The 20,970-nt window shown below is 50.3% G+C and overlaps 1 long non-coding RNA gene and 1 other non-coding gene across 2 annotated transcripts; both read right to left on the reverse strand.

Annotated features, from left to right (window-relative positions):
* Nucleotides 1–6,056: 6,056 nt before the first annotated feature.
* On the reverse strand, nucleotides 6,057–6,163 carry LOC116284523 (U6 spliceosomal RNA). Its single transcript, XR_004194310.1, has one exon. It is a non-coding gene; the product is annotated as a U6 spliceosomal RNA (small nuclear RNA).
* An 8,301-nt stretch (nucleotides 6,164–14,464) lies between these two features.
* Nucleotides 14,465–20,557, reverse strand: LOC140687827 (uncharacterized). The gene is made up of 3 exons (XR_012062443.1): nucleotides 20,455–20,557; nucleotides 15,371–15,468; nucleotides 14,465–15,178 (listed from the first exon to the last, which is right to left on the reverse strand). It is a non-coding gene; the product is annotated as an uncharacterized lncRNA (long non-coding RNA).
* Between the last annotated feature and the right edge of the window lie 413 nt (nucleotides 20,558–20,970).

Genomic DNA, 20,970 nt, shown 5'->3' on the forward strand with positions numbered 1-20,970 from the left:
GAGAAAAATGAGTTTGTGTGGGATTAGGATATGGGCCAGGGAAGGAGGATTCTGATTGAATCAGAATATCCTGGGTCCTGCATAGTTTTAGGGTTTGTCCAAGAATGGATTTAAGGCATTTGGGGACTAGAGAAAAATGATGTTAAATTCAGAGGGCCCCAGAGGGCTGCCTTTTGAAATGAGAGTAAAAGGAGACAAAGGAAGAAAGTTCCCATTTCTTTATTTTTAAATTAAAAAAAATTTTTGGCGGGGGGAGGTAATTAGGTTTATTTATTTTGTTCTTAATATTTTAAAAAATGGAAATATTGGGGATTGAACCCAGGACCTCATGCATGCTAAGCACATGCTCTACCACTGAGCTACATATACCCTCCTCACAAATTTCCCCTTTCTGACAACACTTCAGAGACTACGCTGGGTGTTTCTCTTCCTCCCTTCCTTCCTCCTCCCTCCCTCCCTTCCTTCTTTCCTTTCTTAAAAAAAAAAATCTCAATTTACTTCTCTCAATACTCTTACGATTGTTCCTACTTTAAAGATGAAATTTTAACGTTCCAAGAAATCAAGTAGCGTGCCCAAATTTATACAACTAAATGAAAAAGATTCAAACTGAGCTTCCCCTAACCCCCAAAGCCACGTTCTTTCCAAAACATTACCGCTCCCTTCCAGAAAATGGAATGGAAAATGTCTGCAGAAACCGAACTACTGTTCCAAGCTATATTGCACAGTGAGACTGTGCTTAAGTTATCTTCCTGTCTGCAGTCTGTGCCCCAAATTTCCATAAAGTTTGCTCTCTGCGTGGCTGGATGTATGTTCCTCTCCGAGGACTTCGTGGAGTTGCAGGAAGTGTGAGAAGGAAAGGCCATGGTCGGAAGGGCGCTGCCCTTGGAATAGAAATTCCTTGGCCACTGAGAGTCGTCACTGTGAGCGCCGGGCAGATCTGTAGCTCAGGGCTGGTGTTTTAGTTTCTCTGAGCATCCCATAGGCATGATTGCGGTAGGGGCTAACCAGGGCCCAGTGCACAATGAAAATGTGGGGCCCCTTGCTGAAACATTATAAAGGGTTTTGCGATAAAGGCAGAGTGTTTAACAAGCACAGACCTCTGAGCGTGCAGGGCCTCTCAGACCGCACAGGACAGTCGCCCCTGAAGCTGACCTTGGCAGGAGCTAATCCAGAGCGATTTGGTCCAGCAAAGATACTCACCGAAGGCCTGTGGTCCTCTGCATGTTATGCCAAGGCTACTAACATGGAAACATCTGGCAGGGTGGAAGTGAGGTTCTGTGGAAAGCAAGTTGACAGCAGCAGCCGTCATCCACTCACTTGTTGGTTCCTTCGTTCGTGAAGTCGTCAGTTCACAAGGCACTGATCAAGCTTACTGTGTGCAGGCACCGTGCTGGGTGTGCATGCCCCAGGAAGTGTGGCTGTTGTGTTCTTGCCTCTCCCACATCGTGGCCACGGCCCTGGAGACAGAGCAGCTTAGACACTGGGTGTGGACGTGAGAAGTGAGGGGCCCCTGAATTCTCCCAACCCAGAAATCTGTTCACTGAGCAGGCTCTCCACCACAGGGACCTGCTCACTGAGGACTTCCTGGGTTCTTTGGTGGCCAGCAACAGAAACTGATTCTGCTGCCTTAATGGAGAAAAACAGGTATTATTGGAAAGATATGGGGCGCTCACAGAATTACGGTAGTTGGGGGCGACTATGCCTTACGAGGGACAGAAACCCAGGCAGGGTGGGGCAGTCTGGACGGAAGGGAGCTACGTCTCGTCTGAATGCTGCTGTAGGAATGAATCCACTTCAGCTTTAAAAAGTTAAAAAACAAAAAAAAAATTTTTTTTTTGTAAGCTCAGCTAGATGCAGAGATTCTTTGGTGGCGTAGTTAAGCCTACTCTGTCTGTAGTACCCTGACCTCATAGGTCTGGGCAAGGCCCCCTCTTGCTTTATTTTATGCATTTTCCCTGTTTAATCCATGAGCCCTACTCCCCTCCCCCAAGACAGCTACCCTAAGTGTGCTTGATTTATGTCCTGGATTTGTAGGTATAGACACATATATCAGATGCACAGAGTCTCTGGTGTATGTGTGTTTAGAATTTACGTACGTGGTTTTCTGTGGCAGATAGTCGTCTGAGGCTTACCTTTCTGATCAATAAAAACGTTTCTACAGGCCTCTCTGGGCTGCTGTGTGTGCACTTAGTTCATGGCTCTAAGCTGCACGTCGTGTTTCGTAGAATCATCCACCACACTCCTCAGTCCGTGTCTCCGGAGACGGTCACCTGGCTTCTTCTCAGCTCTCCACCAACAGGCTGGCTGTGAGGAGCAGTCTCATGTGTGTCCCATGTTGACCTGGAGACTTTTTCTAGGATGTGGAGAGAAGAGGAGGGGGTGCTGCTTATTAAACATGCAGATTCTCAGACTTTCTTCTGGAGATTCTGATTCTGTAGGTTTAACAAGTGCCCCAGGTGGTCCTTAGTATCAGGTACCTTTGGGGGAAATTGATCTGCAATAGACACCCTGAGATAGGGTGCCTGGGCCAAGGGTGCAGATGCCCTTAACTTCACTGCTCTCCTCAAAGCCGGGACATTCAGGTCTCCACTCCATCTACTAACTTCTTGTTTTCCATAACCAGCACCTCTACTTGGTTCTCATTTATGACTACAGTAGACCCTTGAATAATGTGGGGGTCAGGGGTGCTGACCCTTCACCCAGTCGAAAATCCACCTGTAACTTTCTAGTGCCCCCCCCTCCGTATCTGTGGTTCTGCATCTGTGGATTGTATAGTCCTGTGGAATTTACCATTGGAAAAAAATCACATGTAAGTGGATCCCCACAATTCAGACCCATGTTGTTCAAGCGTCAACTGTACGTGCTTTACGTGACCAAATTGTCCTTTGTCTGTTCGAAGGAGAGAGCGATGCTCATTTTCAAGTTCTTTTTCCCTGGTTTGTTCTTAGGAGCTCATCTAGCACCGGTATTTCCATGTCTTTCTTCTGACTCCCGTCATGCCCTTCTGTTACCATTCTGTTCGAGTTTGTACTCTTGCAGAATATCGGGTGCCGTGGCTGGCCATGTGAACCTCAGGGGAGGGTCTTTAGCTCAGACCTCAAATGTGCCCCACCTGGAGTTTAGGAAGACAAAACCAGAGAAAATGGGTGTGCGTGCTGGGAGGGAGTGGTGGAGCTGGCGGGGAGAGAGCAGGAGCCTCGGCTGCTGATTCCAGTTCTTCCTTCTTACACCCCTGCCTGGGAGGCACGTTTTCTAAGAACCAGCTGGTGGCCCTTGGTTGTAACCACCTAATGCTTGAGAAGTGACGAGAGGGGCGGAAGAAGGACACTTGGCGGTGGGAGGACCTGTCTGCCCCTGCCGTCAATTTTAATGTCATTTCCGGAACCCCTGAAGGATTCTGGCAGCATCCTGATCCCTCTCTGTTGTCTGCAGCCAGCTGGGTTTGCTGGGTTTCTCCTCCCCAGTGTGGACAGTGACACATCTGGGGGCAGATGAGGGATGGGAGGAACTTCTTATTTCCCCATCCATGCTGACAGCCACCTTCTGCCCATGGTGCTGTCTACCCCCCTCTCTCCCATAGAACCCGACCAGGGGCTTCTCACTGATTTCATGTTAGTTTCTCAGATCCTTCAAGCTCCCTGTATCATCAGGGTGGAGCTCCAGGCAGGGAGGCAGCAGCCGTATTACTGAGCCCCCTTTTTCCAGCTTCAGTTAATTTCCAAGCTTCTGCTATTCTGTTCAATATTCGTAGGAGAGAGGGTCTTCTTGGCCTGGCCTGGGCCATGTGACCACCCCTTAGCCAGGGCAGGACATCTTGACTGATTGACAGTTATGGCAAGACTCATGACATTGTTGCGAGAGGGGAACCTAGGTGATGCCAAGATGTTCCCACTGTCTAGACATTTGCCTTTTATGGGGGAAGGTAGGGAAGGTTCGTGCCACTAATTAGGAGAACCTCAAGCCAGCCCCTGTGCTTGTACTGCGGTCAAGCTGAGAGTGAATCCTTTTCAGGACAGTGAGAGCTCTCTGAGTAGTCCACGCGTAACATCAAGCCCACGCTGACAGCCCACCGATCCCTTATGACCCTGTCTGGTGGGTGATCTTTGCTCTGCCTGATTCTGCTTACGTTTATGTAAAGCTGGCCTTCAAAGGCGCTCTCACACAGGTCCAGTTTCTCATGAGTGGCAGTTACATTAAGCGAGCTCAGTTTAGTATTTCTGTTGAGTCTGAAATTCTACAATGATTCGAGAAGATCATGCTTTTAATAAAAGGTTTCCAGTTCTGGAAAAAAAAAAAAGGAAATGGCGGAAGTAGGAGGTAAAGGTACTGTGGCAGGTGCACTTCAAAACAGACAGTTTTGGGCAATAATTTTCAAAGTCACTTTCTTACTGCAGGTGGGTTGAGTGGCTGCCTAGGATCTTTTATTTCTTCCTTCTTTTCCAAATTCCTGTAGCAGTTTGATCGTGTCTATATTTATCGTAGTTGGAAAAATTCTCTAAAGAGTTATTCATTGTGTCAAAAACTACCAGTTTTAAAATCATACAGATGCATTTAGGTAAAAGTGAATAGGTGCAAGACTGGGTTTTAAATGACGTGTCCTACAAACACTAAGAACACAGCTCCCTGATCGCTCGCTTGTAATCTGTTGATTGCATATTTGCTTGTTTTTGTCCTCGGTTATGGTAAGAAAAGGTACGTGACACACCCTATTGATTACGTTCTGCAAGTAGGTTTTTTAATTTGATCACATCTGAGTTATCATCTTTTTCAGACCTTTAGAGTAATTTACAATCAGTATCTATTTAAAAGTAAAAAAAATTGTGAGTATTTAGTGTATAACAGCTTCAGTATTCAGAGTCAATTGACCATTATAACGTGGCCCAAGGATGAGTAAATTTCTGGGAAAAAAAATAAAGCTTCTGATTCTGAAATACTAAGTGTTCCATGTGTGACAGCTACCAAAGATTGAGCCCTAGGAAGCCCTCAGGTAGTATGGAAATTGCAGGCAGTGTGGTTCAGCGGTCAAGGCACAGGCCTCGGGGCCACGCCTTCTGTGTGTTCAGGTCAAGGTTCCGTCAGCCTGTTGTATCTGTGTTACCTTGGGCAAGTTGCTTGGGCTCTCTGTACTGGGTGAATTCTGTAGAGCGCATGTTTAGAGTAGTTTCTTATTACGCACATGCGGAGTATTTAGTCATTATTTAATCATTACTATATTCTTAATATTTGATGCAACTAAAAATAAAAGGAAACGTCAGGTTGCTTTATTCTCCTGTCATTCTCAAAAAAAAATTTTTTCTCACCACTTGAGAAAAGTGGGACAGTCCCGATATGCCTACTCCCAGAAAATAAAAAGAGCTTTGAGCCATAAACCTTCCGGGGGCTACTTGAGTTCTTCTCTTTTCCCCCTTAAAAATGGTGGCTACGAATCCACCCTGCCACCTGTTCCAGACACTTCACACAGAGTGCAAAGATGTAAAATGGACAGAAGTCCTGCAGTGAGATGCCCCGATGGGTTAAGTCATTGTCGATTATCAGAAGACACTTGTTTTTGGGGAGTCACTGATGTACCTCCGTGGAGAACCGGTGTTTAGGGACCTAACGTGAAAGCCTCTACAGCAGGAGGCAGACGGAAAACAGAAAAGCTGCATTTGTTATGAGACACCCCCCCACCCCCTACCAACCCCTGCGTGTGGCCCCTCACAAGACGCTGTGGGCGGTGTTAGGGTTTTATCCTGTTGAAGGACTGAGGTTCAGTGGAGTTAGTCTGGGGTTTTTTTTCCTTTTGTTTAGTAACTTCAAGCCGCTGTGTGAAGGCCTTTTCAGTCCCTCTCCTGTTTCAGTGGTGCCTCCTGTGACGTAGCCCTGGGATGTCCTCGGGTGGCTCTTCTGGTGCCCCGTCTTCCGCCTCCTGGGTGACACAGGCAGACGTGTCAGGAAGCAACAGAGTGGTGGCTGTTGAGGGAGGTGGAGTTGGTCTCCATGACGTTCCCCTCCTGGCTCAGCCTCACAGAGTTGCAGGGCCCAGCCTCACCCCTTTTTTCTTTACAACATTTTTTTAAAACATGGAACGCTTCATGAATTTGCATGTCATCCTTGTGCAGGGGCCATGCTAATCTTCTCTGTACCGTTCCAATTTTGGTACATGTGCTGCTGGAGTGAGCACTTCACCCCCTTTTTTAATTGAAGTGTAATCGATTTACAATGTTGTGTTAGTCTCTGGTGTGCAGCATAGTGATCCAGTTATATATATATATTCCTTGTCATATTCTTCTTCATTATAGGCCATTACAAGGTATTGAATAGAGTTCCCTGTGCTGTACAGTAGGACCTTGTTGTTTATCTATTTGATATATAGTAGTTTGTATCTGCTAATCCCAAACTCCTAATTTATCCCTCCCCTCCTTTCTCCTTTGGTAACCATAAGTTTTTCTATGTTTGTGAGTCTGTTTCTGTTTTGTAAACAAGTTCATTTGTGTCATTTTCTTAGATGCCACATATAAGTGATGTTATGTGATATTTTTCTTTCTCTTTCTGACTTATCTCACTTAGAATGATGATCTCCAGGTCCACTTGTGTTGCTGCAAATGGCATTATTTCATTCTTTTCTATGGCTGAGTGGCATTCCAGTGTGTGTGTGTGTATGTATGTGTATATATATATATATATATAGTGTGTGTGTGTGTGTGTGTGTATGTATGTATATATATATATATACATATATATATATATATATGTATATATATATATATCTCACATCTTCTTTATCCAGTCATCTGCTGATGGACATTTAGGTCACTTCCATGTCTTGGCTATAATAAATAGTGCTGCTATGAACATTGGGTGCGTGTATCTTTTTGAATTAAGAGTTTCCTCTAGATATATACCCAGGAGTGGGGTTGCTGGATCATAGGGTAACTCTAATTTTAGTTTTTTGAGGGATCTCCATACTGTCTTCCATAATGGCTGCACCAAACTACATTCCCAGCAGCAGTGTAGGAGGGTCGGTGTTGCCCTTTGGACCTCAGCCTCTTCATTGTGCTCCAGTGTCTGCTTCCATCTCCCAGGCAACATACTCATACCATACTCCTTGTCTCAGCACAGTTTCTGGGGGATCCAAGTGAGATGTCACCCGCAGCGTCACCTCCCACTCTCCAGCCCCTCCACTCACCGCCCTTTTAAGCTCTTAAGGTTGGGCTCTTGGTGCCATGTCTGTACAGTACAAGCTTGTCCTGTCTTCCTGACCACCTGCTGGACCTGCTGGACCTGCTGGACCAGGGAGCGAGACCAGCTGGGCCAGTCAGAGTCCCTTCCCCAGAAGACTGGAGTTTGGTTGGGATGGATGTTGGGGGAGGGGGTGGAGAAGAGAGGAGACATTGCTCTTCTGGGGGGGGGCACAAAGATGCACATACTCTTGGGAGCTGTGACACCTTTTGCTGTGTATTCTTGTTCTGGGGAGACAGCTCAGCCAGTCTGCAGAGAGCAGAGGATGCTGGTGTGCAAAGGGAGGCGTAGGTGAGGGACATGGAGACCCCCAGTTAACAGCTGTACGTTAGGGTTCATGGCCGTCCTGGGGCGGGCAGAAAATGGGGGCATTCGGGTCTCGAGTAGAGGGCCTGAGCTTTGCACATCCCAGGGGAGTTGTGCTCAAGTGGATGAGGAGAAATGTAAAGGCGCCTGCTTACAGTGCTGCTTGTTAGAGGGCAGAAATCAGTGTACGTCAGTCTGGCCCTGGCACTCTGCCAAAGGATTTTATTTCCTGAATCACCAAAACCATTTCCCTTTGCAGGATGCCCCATGGCCCCGACCTGCAGCGCAGAATCGCACACAGGGAGGCCCCAAGGCCACAGCCCTCCTGGCCATGTGTGCCGGTGCAGACTGCGCCCTGTCAGGGGCTTCCTGGCCCAGCTGCAGACCAGCCCTGACTGCCCTGGGCTAGCCGTCCCCCCTTAGCAGCAGCCTTGAGGGGCTGCCTCGTCCGCACATGTCCAGCGCCTGGCTGATGGGGCCTAGAGTCATGTCCCAAGGCTGCACATGTAGTGCAAGGGCCACAGCCATCCAGAGTGGAGGCCGGATCCCTAGGGACCCTGGGAGAAGACAGGGTGCACTGGTGCCACGCTCGGTGGTGTGTGCTTTTGGAATTTCCATCTTACATTCTCCGGAGCATGCACTGTCTGATCTCTTGGCACACTGCACCCCGGTAATCCGAGTCTCTGCAGGGCTTGGTAGCTGCAGCCGCTAAGCCGGGGCCACTCTGTTTTTTCTCACCAGTTACCATGTCCCAGCTCTTCTTCAATGTCAAAATGTTTTCCCATGAACGCCAGGGGTAGCACTTCCCCGCCCGCCGTATTGGCCCAAGCAGCCAGAAGCCCGGTTTCCAGGAAAGCAGCCACTCGATCCAACCTGGTGAAACCCACTCCCCAGCGCAGCCACTGACGTGGCATTTACACTCTTACAGCAGAGGGTTTTCTTAGCTGCGGCCACATGACATCACTGCCAGTTGGCCAGCCTTCCTCCACCTCCCCCCGACAGCCTCACCCCTGCCCTTCTCCTCCCGATGTCCAGGCTGGTAGTTCGCGGAGTGGTGGGGATGTTTCGAGCCTTAGGGGGGTGGTGGTGGTGGTGAATTCCCTTTGTTTCTGAAAATATCCCAGGCCCTGGCTGCTCTAATCTCTTCTCTGGGCAGAGGCAGTGTGACTCGGGCCCCAGGAATGCCACCTGCTCACTTAGTGGTCGGGCTGGGTGGCCCTGGGGAAGACCCTCCCCTTCAGTGGGGCACCTCCCTCCCTGGTGTGACATGGAACACTGTGTGTCTGCACCCCGCATCCTCTGGGAGCTTGGGGAAAATAATCATGATGCCCACATGCGATTGTTAGGTGCTTCCCGAGCCTGGCAGCCGTCTTGAGTAAGTTCGTGGTGTTTTGGCGAGCTGTGGAAAAGCAGGGTGGTGTCTGGTGACGTGAAGAGGTTCTTTTCCTAACCATATATGTCTCCCCGAGAGAAGCAATAAATAATGTGGTCACTTTGACTGGGCTGTCTTTCCGTAGCCGCCCTGGGAGCCCTCTGGCCCCGCTTGCTGCTTCTCCTGTTTCAATTTCCATGTCCTCTCCGTTTTGTAACTCAAGGAGCATCTTGGGCTTAGGAACAGCTGACAACCTGGCCGCTCCTGGCCGTGGCTCCTGGGGAAGGGGCAGTGGCCACTGACTTGCAGTTGTGCTCCGGGGCTCCTTGTCCCCAGCGGCCGTGAGTCACTGAAAAGTGAAGAAGGATGTGTGCTGGGGGGTGGGGACCTCCGGGGCCAAGCCTAGAAGACCTGGCAAGGCCACGCAAGTGAGTAATGACATGATGTGGATGAGCCTTTCTCGCAGGAGGATTCCGTGGACAGACCTCTCACCCAGCCTCATCTTCCGCCTCCGTCCCCCGCCAGAAGCGGGGCGGACTGCTCCTTCAGGGGGCGTTTGTGGCTCGACTCTGCCCACATTGTTGAATTGGGGAGCTCGAAGGACCTTTGCAAACTCATCCCACTTCAGCCCTGTATTTTACAGACAAAGAAGCTTAAAGCCCAGAGGAGAAATGACTTGTCCCACGTCTGGGTAGAGTGGTGCTTGACCCCAGAGCCGTTCGTCCACATAGTCTCTACACCAGAAAGCTCAGGGGCTGCCCGCTCCACCTTCCCCGTCCCTGTCTCTGCCCCTACCCTGTGTGTTTCACACGGCACCCAAGGAGGTGAGTGCACCCAGGGACAGGTGAGGAGGGGAGCTGGACGGTTCAAGGCAACTGAGACCATGGATTTCATCCCTGGAGTCCGGCCCCTGGCCCCTAGCTCTGCTGACGCCTCCCACTGCACCCCCTGACACCTTTCACAAGTGGTGGCTTTCCCTTCTGGGTCAAACTAAGTCCTCCACCCCCGTAGCTCTGGGGGAGGGACAGGTGGAGTCCCAGGTTGGGGTGCCCGTTCCCTGCCTCCAGCTGTTCTTTTATTACTGAGTGCCTGCAGTGAAGATGCCAAGAGAGCCCTTGGGAGCTTGGGAGGGAGTGAAGCGAGTCATCTGGGGAGTGGCAGCAGTGCCGGGGTTGGTGCTTGAACGGCAGAGGCAGCCAAGAAGTCCTCAGGCTCCGGCTTATCCTGTTGCTAAGCGCTGGAGTGGAAATTTCTGAGAACGCCCCTGAAGGTGACAATGTGCACGAGGCGGCTCCCGGCTGTGGGCTTGGAGGGGCACCTTCGCTCAGAGCTCTGGAATGCCACGCATTTGTTTATCTGCAAAGAGTCATGCCCGCCCACTCCATCTACCTCTACTTTCTCCATGGGCTCTGCGTGCCACTGGCATTTCATAAATGTTAAAAAATAGCAACATCGAAGCCTCTGACCTTCACACAAAGGCCTCTGAGACCACTGCCAGAGCGCTTCCTCCTTCGTGGGGCCAGCCAGCCAGCGCCTGGGAGGGGAAGGGAGAAACGCACCCTCAGCTCGGGCGGGGATGCCGGGGTCCAGGAGTGGCGTGGAGTTTACCCCGAGCCCAGCTGGGCTCGCAGGGCAAGGTCACAATGAAGGGGACGGGGCCAGGGGCTCCAACCGTGGATGCTGGGAGGGTGCCCTCTGCAGACCAGGGGCAGTGCCAGCAGATGGCATTGCCATGCCCGTCAGGATGGTGGGCGACAGGCGTGCTGGTCGCCCAGCGCTTCAGACCCCAGCACTGCACTGAGTCCTGGCCCTCTGCCGCCCTTTCTTCTTTGCCTGCCTGCCCCTCCCTCAAAGTCCCGTCCACCATGGTTCAGCCGAGACTTCCTCGTCTGGTGGTGAAGGACCGGAGGGACTGGGGTTTTCCAGCCACTCTGGGTCTTAGGTTAGGATCTCTTCCTTTAAAAAAAAAAATCATGCAGCCTTTCCCTGCAAGGCCTGCTCAGCGGGGTCCAGGCAAAGCCTGATTTTCGAGCCAGCTCTTTGTCCTCCTCTTCTCTTCTTCCCTAAGTCTGGGAAGAGGTACAGAGGGGAGGGGACGTGTGTCTCTTGAAAGGCAAGGTCATGTTATTTATTTAACCTCCCCACCAAACGACTTGACAGCTGAGGTTCGGAGAGTCAGCGAGCGCCTGGGGTCAGCAGCCAGCCGTGGACGAGCCCTCCACGGGGCTCGATGTTGGCACCTGTGGGAGGCTCACGGCGTGGCAGGCACTGCCAAGGTGCTTGATGCATTTAGTCTCTGTTCTTCTCAACCGCAGCCTGGTGAGTGGGTCTGTCCCCATTTTACAGATGAGGAAACTGAGGCTCAGAGAAGTACCTTCCCAGACTGTCACTTTTGTTTCTGAGCCACTGTTACAGCAGCAACAGATACATCCTGGGCCTTATGGGTGACTGGACTGTTGGAGTGACCAATGACCAGGACTCTCCCAGGCTCAGCCATGAAAGTGTCATGTCCTGGGAAAGCCACTGGTCCCGGGCAAACCCAGGGGGTTGGTCCCCCCACAGAATGCCCATCCCTCTCTCCCTCTTGCTTTCCCACGCCACATCCATTGCTTGTGATTTTCACAGGAACACACGGGTAACTTCAGTTGTTTTCTGGGGAAAGAGAGTGGGGACCTGGGAGTGGAGAGCAGACCCAAGTCTCGGGGATGTTTACGGAGCTGGGAGGGAGCAGATGCCCATTACGTGGCCACTCTTGTCAGCATGACGTGTTGAGGGGGGCAGGTGAATGGCAGCGGGGTGACAACAAAGCTGGGGACTTGGGTGCAGCAGAGGCAGCCCCTGAGAGGAGACCTCCGCTTGCTGAGCCCCCGCCGGACGGCATTTCCACTCCTCACCCGCGTCCTGGGCGCTGGGTGTGGTCTGTGGGGCACGGCCGGGTTGCAGGTGACGAGATTGTGGCCAAGCAAGGGGGTGGGGGGTGAGGATTTCACCAAGCCCATCAGCCTCCGAAGCCCGATCGGAGGCGGGGCTCTCTTACTGGGAAGGAGATGGGAGGGTGATGCCCTCAGCACAGGCGGGAGGCAGGAAGAGGCAGAGAAGAGGAATCTCTGTGGGACTGGGAGTGGGAAGAGGTTTCCACCAGAGTCTGTAAGAGCCGTCTCAGTGCAGCGGGCCTTCCCACACGCCCGGCGTCTCTCTGTGCTTTCCCACCGTTACCTGTTCACGCCTCCCACGTCCTAGGAGGCTGGTATCATCATCGTCATCATCTCCATTTTACAAATGAGGGAAGTAAGGCACAGAGGAGTAAAGAAACTTGCCCAAGGCCACATAGCAAGTAAATGACGTAGCTGAGATTCAAATTTGTCTGACGGGTTAGGATGAGAGTTTTTCCTCTTCCTTCCTTCCTTCCTTCCTTGCTCCCTCCCTCCTTCCCTCGCTCCCTTCCCTTCTTACTCTCCTCCTCCTCCTCCTTTTAAATTATGCAGCCTTTTCTTCAGTCTCAAGGCCAGGTCACTGGAGTCTAGGCAGAGTCTTCTTTTTCAGCCAGCCTCTCCCTTTTCCTCTTTTATTTTCTTCCCTAAAGGCTGGGGAAGTGACTATTTAGCCCCCTCTACCCCAAAGCCTCTTTCCTGCCTCCAGCCCCATCAAGGAGTCAGGTTGGCAGTGGAGTGAGTTGGTGATTGGTAATCCAGGCGTGTGTGAGTGTGTGTGTGTGTGCAAGTGTAGACCAAAGTCGCTCCAGGAGAACGTCTGGATCCTGGAGCTTGTAGACCACCCGCCCTTCCCCCACCAGCTCACGCCTAAGCCCTTATCAAGCCTCGGGGTGAGGGGAACGCGCCAAACCCTTAGGTCACCTGTTGGCTTCATCCCAACTCACTACACAGGAAGCAGCCTCTGTGCTCCTCTGCACCTGTGTCTAATGGGAAATTGGGGGCAGGAGGAGCAGATCAGGAAAGAACCTGTGCTGGGTGTGCCAGGTCCCACACCTGGGGCGAGCTCTCCCTCTGCCCCACCCCTCCTGACAAAGGGGAGCCATGAGTCACCGGCTCAGGCACTGCCTCACCTGTCCGGCCCTCTTCCCAGCGCCACCCCTGCCACCACTTCCTCAGCCCGGGCCATTACTCACCCATCTCCATCTGTTCCCCACTGCTGAGTCTCCGTGGGGCTTGTCCGGGAACCACATAACCATGACTGGCCTGCACGTCAGTAGGTTGAAATGGATGAACAATACAAGCCCAACACCAGCCACAGCCGATGGGCCAACTGGTAAAGAGATACAGCGCCGACTTCTGCATGGTGGGGGGTCTTGGTTCAAGTAGCTTTCACTCCGGAAGTTCTATTTGTGCCAGGAGGTTAGGGAGTCGTACACCAGAGCCACTGGGAAGCCACTTCTAGGTAGAAAGCATTTTGCAGAACAACCAGTAGACAAGCAAGAAGTGCCTTAAACTGCAGCATTGTGTGGGCGTCTGTGCGAGTGACGGTCCACTGTGGCTGGAGCAATAATGAGACCAAGATCCATCTTCATAGCTCATAGTAGGTACTCAATAGGGAAATTATGGAGTAAATGCTTACAAACTCTATTTTTAGGTCTGAAGTTTGAGCAAGTGTAGACTGAGAAATTGAGAATTCTCTGTGATCAGAACTTCAAAACTGATACAAAAATTGATTATTCCAATCCAGTCTGGCTTGGAAGGTAGAACAGTTTGAGATCAGAAATAGATCATGAAACCAGGATGATGAAAGAAAAGAATTAGTGCGTGTGATACATCTCTTCGCAGGACTTGGCTGAAGGCCACGTTGCACAGGTTGTATACTGCACAACTCCAGAAGTCACTCTTCCTAGTGGCCACAATAGGCAGTGTTTTGCAAAGTGATGGCCCTGCTTAAGGCTTTTCCCAATCCCTTAGTGAGAGATACAAGAAAAGTTACTGTCAGAACAAAACAGTGCACATTATTTGGAGTTTGTCTATATGTCAGTTTATGCTTAACTGTAACTGTTTAGCAAATTCCATATATAATTCATTCATGCGGATTTAGTCATTCAAGAAACTGTTTTTATGAAATAGTGACAGATTTGCAGGAAGTTGCAAAACAATGTACAAGAAGGTCCAGTGTACCCTTTATCCAGTTATGTTCAGTGGCAACATCTTGCAGAACTAGATGTAATATCAAAACTGGGAAATTGACATTGGTACAATCCACAGAGTGTATTCAGGTATCACCGGGGATATCACCGGCTTTACATGCAGTTACTCGTGTGTGTGTTTCTGTGCCGTTTTATCACCATAAACTGGTGGTAGAATATTACAACCACCTCCACAATTAAAATACAGAGCTGTTCCATCCCCAAGGATCTCTCCCACCCCACCACACCCTCCTCTATCCCTAACCCTGGTAACCACTCATCTGTTCCTGGCTCCGTAATTTTATTTTGAGAATGTTATATAAATGGGGATGTCAACCTTTTTTTTTTTTTCAAATTGTCAATCGTCTTTTAACTAATTCTTTCACGACAAAATTCTGACTTAAAGCTTTCTGTGTAAATATTCCCCAGGAGGAGTGCTTGGACCAGGGGGACCCAACTGACAGGGATCAAGAATATGGTTAGATAAACAGTAAGTCCCTACTGTATAGCACAGGGAACTCTATTCAATATCTTGTAACAGCCTACAGTGAAAAAGAATATGAAAAAAAGAATATATATATAACTAAATCACTATGCTGTATACCAGAAACTAACACAGGATTGTAAATCAGCTGTACTTCAATTAAACAGAAAAAGGAATTTGAAGGAATATGAGGCTGGCCGGGCAGGCCGGAAAACCAGCAGGGCACCTGTATTTACGAAGCACTTACTGTGTGCCAGGCACTGTTCTCAGGTTTTACGTGGGCTGTGGACAGACTGGTGCCTCGAGAGGCTGCTGCCTCCTTGGGGTTCAGCCCCCACCCTCACCCAACACACATTCTTTATGTCCTTTGCACATGAATTTCTCATTGGGTCACCATCCCCCTGAGAGCAGGAACATCTCCCGCTCCTCAGGGAGCAGGCATGAACCACGGGGCCTCTGGCCACTGAGGGTTTCTGCTTTGATGGCCCCTCCCCTTGGGCACGAGTCAGGTCTGGCTGCACGGAGGTGGCTTGTGGCTCTCGGATGGCCCTTGTTGTCACTTCCCAGCTGCTAGGACCAAACGTCGTCTGGGAGCTGGATACACGTGGCCTTCACCATTGACGTCACTTACTGGAGCACTTGGCTGCCTTGTGCTCTCACTTCTGAAACTCTAGGGAGAAACACACACAACCATTGTTGGCACTGTTGGCATTTTCAGGAATGAAGGATTAATGAAGAGGAACTCACTGTCCCCTGTCCCCAGCCGGGTATGAGACTGAGGAAACTCCCCTCTTGAGGTTACTAAGTCTCAGTGGCCTGGTGAGGCTAGGTCGCCAGTGACATCATGTAAGTGGCCTCTTACCTGGGGGCTTTGGGCGAAACGGGCACAAGCTGACTATGAGGGACATCAGACCCAGGCGTGGATCACAGGCGCCAGTGAACTCCTGCATCTCGAAGTATCTGAAAACAGAAGCGGACGTGGTGGGTGTGACCAGTTACGTGCTGTCGTACCTGAGGTAGAGGCAGAACCTAAATGTCATTTCAGAGCCTGAGCTGCGCTTGGTTTTGTAAAATCTCTGCCTCTGTTTGTCTGTGGACCTCTGGCCAGAGGCAGAGCAGATAAATCTTGGTGTTTCAACTTTGCCTGAACACCAGTGAATACACTTCAGCCAGTCTACAGACAGAACCCTCCGGCTCACCAGGCTGCATATGCACAGCCGTCTTGAAGCGAGGACACCCCGTTGTTTGATCAGCGTTGCGGCCAGGTACCTCATGTTGCATAACACATATGCTTTATTTATTAAGGCAAATAGTAACTGTGTTGGGAGGATTTTGTTGCCCTAAGAAAACTGGAGGCCCCTTGAAAATTGCGACAGGAGATAGCTCGCATTTAGCCATCCTCTCTAAGCTAGACCCTGAGGCCATAAAACAGAAGTCAAAAAGACTGATACTTGGTCCATAGAAGCTCATATAAGGAGAGAAGCTGTCCCTGTGTCATTGTCACCGGGCACACTGACGATATGCGATTACTTTCACCCAAAATGGTAGACACTTTGATGACTTTAGAAATGTACTGATGACTCATTAAACCTTTGTTCTTCAGCCCTTTGTCTGGGAAACCCCCTCTTTCTCAGGCCCCTCCTCATCAGAGTTAAAATAGTCTACAATTCTTGTGAGTCCTGCAAGGGCAAAAGTGGTTAGATTCCCTTTAAGTGGGTTCCAAATCAAAGCAAACAGCATTAAAGCGAAGTCCGAAGTGCTCTGATCCTAAAAGAAACACTGGGAAACTTCTGTTTACAAATAAGAGCACTGTGATGCACTGGAGATGTGACCTTTCCATGAAGAGAAGCCCTCAGATTTATTGCATGGAGTCACCATCCACCGTTTCCTCTTCGCAGCAAGCATCCTTCTGGTGAGAGGCACATTAAAGACCCCTCCTCTCTTATCTACAGTCCTCACATCCAGAAAGCTAGGAGGACCCACACCATTTGGTAGCAAAATCTGACCTGAACTGACTTAAAACTATTTATAAGACTTATTTATCTCACCTACCACGAATCTTCCTATTTCATTGCAGAAATATTCACATTTGAATATGGAGCAGTGCCCCACATCCTCCCCGGCAAGTGGTGTTACACAAGACGTGATATACGTACTGTATTCTCTCTCTAAAAATCTGAATTCCGTAACACAGCTGCCCCCCCGGATAAAGAATTGTCCTAAGACACAGCTTCTTCCACCCCCAATTACACAAACACCAGATGCCTTTTTTGATAGGTGATAGGACCCAACCAGATGGCCCAGCTTGTCAAGCCTTTAGTCCCACCACCGACAAAGTCTAAGGCGACATGATCCTACGTTAAACCCCAAACTCCACCGTTTCCTCTTCCCTGCCCGGCACCCAAGCAGTGTGGCCTTCAGGCTGGCCGGGCACAGAAGTGACCGCAGCACTGGGGCTGCATTTCCAGGAGCCCCTTTCTGCCCCTGCTGCAGTTCTCCACGTGGGAGAGGGAGGGAGGACCGTGAGTCCGGGCCCCTTGCTCCCCAGGCTTTGGGCGGGGGTGCGAGACCTTATGGTAAATCCACTAAGTCATTCACTCATTCATTTGTCAATCTTTCATTCACCCATTTAACACCTGCAGTGTACCTTTTGTGATCTGGGTATGTCTTACTAAGATCCTCATACAAAATGAGAGGGAGAGTGTGGAGCTTGGACTTAATCAGGATTTTCCCAGACAGTGTTTTATAGAATCCAAGAGATGTTCATGGATTTTAGAGGAAAAAGATTTCAAAAGTCTCGATAATGAGGCATTAAACAGATATCTTCACTGTAGCACTTTTCTGAGCCTTTCAGCCACATGCATGGCCAGCATCTAAAAGGGGCATTAGCACTGCCCAAGGAAGGCTTCCCCGAGGACCTCCGGGTCTCTCCCAGCTCACGTGAGTTTTGTGTTCTACAGAAGGTGGCGGAGTGGAATGACTCTATAAAGCAATGGGAAACATCTCCGCCCTGCTCCGTCTTGGGGTCGTCAAGAGCTGTAGGCTATTTTTGCCTCTTTTAGCTACTCTCAAACAGTAAGAAAGTGCAGGTGGCCACCGGGGGCTCTCAGAGCAAAGAGAGTGCTCTCCTGGGCTCATCTAATCTGGAAAAGTCATAGCCCCTTGAGAGCGATTTCCAACCACATCTCTTGGCATTTCTTCTGTTCCCTGGACAGCCTCCTGCCGTGGCACCGTGTCAGGCAGAGCAGAGAACATTACTGCCCTCTGACCTGTAGCGTTTTGAGAACTAAGATTTCTCCTGATCCAAGAGTATGTGGAGGACAGGAGGCATCCCCTTTTCACGACTGGTCTTACAGTTGAGTTAAGGTCTTACAGTTGAGTTAAGGTCTTACAGTTGAGTTAAGGTCTTGCTTCGGAAAACCACACAGGTGGTTCAGTGTGGTGGTTAAAACACTTCCCCATGGTTGGAATGTTTTACCTATGGAGATTCAACACGACGTTGTGACTAATTCACGGGACAGCGCTTTGCTGGAGATAAGCTACAATCTTGAATGGATGGGGGTAGGTGGATTCATTAGTGTTTGCTTCCTTGAGTGATGACTTGAGTTCAGTTTCTGAGTGGAACTTGGGTTCTTTTTACCGTGTTCATGGTTGTAGCTGTTATCATTATAATGATTATTTCTGCCACCAACCTGCTGACAGGAAATATATCACTTTATTTCTAGTTGATTCAGTTGTGCCTCAGTTTTCCCAGAGGAAAAATGGGGATTTATATTTATGAAGAAATGCCTGTGAAATTGGAAATACTCCTGAAGAGAAAAATTGTAGGTATTATGAAATGACTTTACTTTTTTCAGTGGTCGTGGTGTAAAGAGCACAAAACAAAAATATGACTATGATGGAAGAAAGATGCCACTTGAGAACAGAGGTCTCTCTTGCCTCCTTCTCCACTGAACCCCAGCGTCAGTGGAGGTGTGCAGTGCTTGTTGAATGAATAAACGATTGATTAATGACCGTCAGAAGGGAGGAAAGAAGGAAAGCGGGAAGGCGGGAGAGAACCATCTTCTGAGCTAGCAGCAAATGGAATCTCACCTTTGTTCTTTTGTTGTCTGGAACCATGGAGATGTGGAGAACTCGATTATTGATAATTCTTTCCAAGTACATAAAATGTTTTTCAATATTCCAAATTTCCTTAGATGTTAGTCTTCCCCTTTTTATGTGGGTGAGTGAACCATCCCACTGATCAGGACTTCTGGAGCGGGTTAGTACAACAAGCATGATTCCCTGCTCTTCCCTTTTTAAAATTCTTTCTGCCCCAGTGAAACTGTCCTCGAGTAGTGGGGTAAGCCCACATTTGGACTGTCTGCTAGCGTGCTTCTAATGTTTACATCACTTGGTCCTTTTAAAATAGTCTATGCAAACCCAAGGGACCCTCAACCCAACACTTTCCTTCCCTGATTGTAGAAGAGTCCACATCGCTCTGGGACTTTCTCCCCACATCTCCCATGTTTCCTTCTTCCCGAGGAGTCATAGCACACGAGGCCAAGGGTACGTGGTCCAGGGGAAGAAAGAACACTGGGCTTGGAGTCAGGAGACCAGGGTTGGAGTCCCAACCTCACTTCTCATCCATCACGGGGTCTTGGGCAAATCTCTTGGCTTTTCTAGTCTCACGTTACCCTGCAGGGCTGTCCTGGAACACCATGAGCTCCGTGTGGAACGCTTGCTTTTTCCTGGCAGAGGAAGCAGGGCTGGGTCTGCACTGTGGCCACATGGCCTCCGCTCCAGGGATGTCCAGCCTTCTGGGGCTGGCAGTGCATTCATGGGCGGCCTGAGCAGCCCAGGATCTGGGTCTTCCGTCACAACTCCTGCTCTGATTAAAACAATGGGTAATGCCACCCAGGCGTCTTTTGATTGATGTGTAGTAACGATAACCGTTAAAAAAAAGTTCCAAATCCCCTGGACCGTGAGCCAGGAGATTGGGTTCTGGGCTGAACTCTGAACAGCGGCAGCCCCAGTTCCCGGAGTTTCAGTTTCCCCACCTGTCGGCTCAAGGAGGTGGGCTGATACTCATCCCATACACTGAGTTCCTTCACGTTTGCTAAGCGCTGTTGTTAATATTCGTTGTGTAATAACTATGCAGTAGGTACACTCACAGCGTCCGTTTCATGGAATTGGAAGCGGAGGCTCAGACTGGGTCACAGAGGCAGGAAGTGGCGTCTGGATTGCAGCCTGACTGCAGGCCCCGTGGGCACCTCCAGGCTTCCCTCAATGAAGTGACTCTCAAAGCAGATCTACTCCCTGGGGCAGGGGCTCCCAGCCCCCTCGAGAGTTCTGCTTTTAGGACGCAAACACCCTCCTCAAGTAATTTCCAGCCCTGCTGTCTGGATTTCTGGGACTCAAAAAGTGCCGGAGGCCTCACGATGGGATGTTCCTGATCCTGGCCTGTCCGGCTCTGGTCTGCGGATAACCGCGGGAGTCCACCCATGCCTGTTAGTGCAGAAGGGCATCCTCTGTCTTCCACTGGTGGGTTTTTTGTTTGTTTGTTTTTGTTTTTCACTTCTGAGCATCACAATGAGTGTGTGTTAGAAGGAGAAAGACAAAGACCTGGGTTGATTTTATAAACTACCAATTTAGGAACAATTCAGCCGTGGTCCCGCTGGTGCTGATAAAGAACGGATCGCCCAGAAGCGCACACGGCAGGCATTTACTAAGGCAGGGCTCCCGGGCGACGAAGCAGAGCGGCACTGTCGCGGAGGGAGAAGTTGGTGCCTGGGCCCCATGTCGCCTCCTAATGCCGGCGCTACGTGCGAGTGGGTTTCCAGTTTGGAAGGAGATGAAGATGCGGATGCTGGGGATGAGGGTGTGCCTCGTGCAGCCACAGCTGCGCTGTTGTCCCGTCCGCACCCGCACCGCAGCCCTCCCTTCTCCCCTGGAGCCCAGGCTCACCTGGAGACAAGAGGTTTTTTCTGGAAGCTGGAGACACCTCGGCAGCAGTCACAGCCCGCAGGCTGCTTCGATGCTCAGTGCCCCCGCTCCCCCGTCTCCTCCGCGCCCAGAGTGTGGGGGCAGGCACATCTCCTATTTCAAAAGAGAACCCTGCTGGAACCGAGCCAGGAGAGGAAATAAGTTAAGAGGGAGGGACTCATTTCCTGGGAGGCGCCTTCTAAGAAAGGGCTTCAGACCAGACCCTGCCCTCACCTGTCCCTCCACCTGCGAAGGGCCCACTGAAATCAAAGCAGCCTAGACGTTGCTTGAACTGCCAGGAGCTGCTGGGGGGCCCTGAAAGTTGTGTGAATGAGTACTGACTGCTAGACTGAGGCCATGCACCTCCGGGCAGCAAAGTTTGGCTTTTTTGGTTTCTGCTCGGGTGGCCTGGGTTCCACACTGTGGCAGCAGTGGACCTCAGCAGCCCAGGAAGGCTGACCTCCTGCAGGGTGATGGTGGCCAGCAGCCTGGGGGCAG

Source organism: Vicugna pacos, chromosome 20, assembly GCF_048564905.1.
Source record: "Vicugna pacos chromosome 20, VicPac4, whole genome shotgun sequence".
NCBI lineage: Eukaryota > Metazoa > Chordata > Mammalia > Artiodactyla > Camelidae > Vicugna > Vicugna pacos.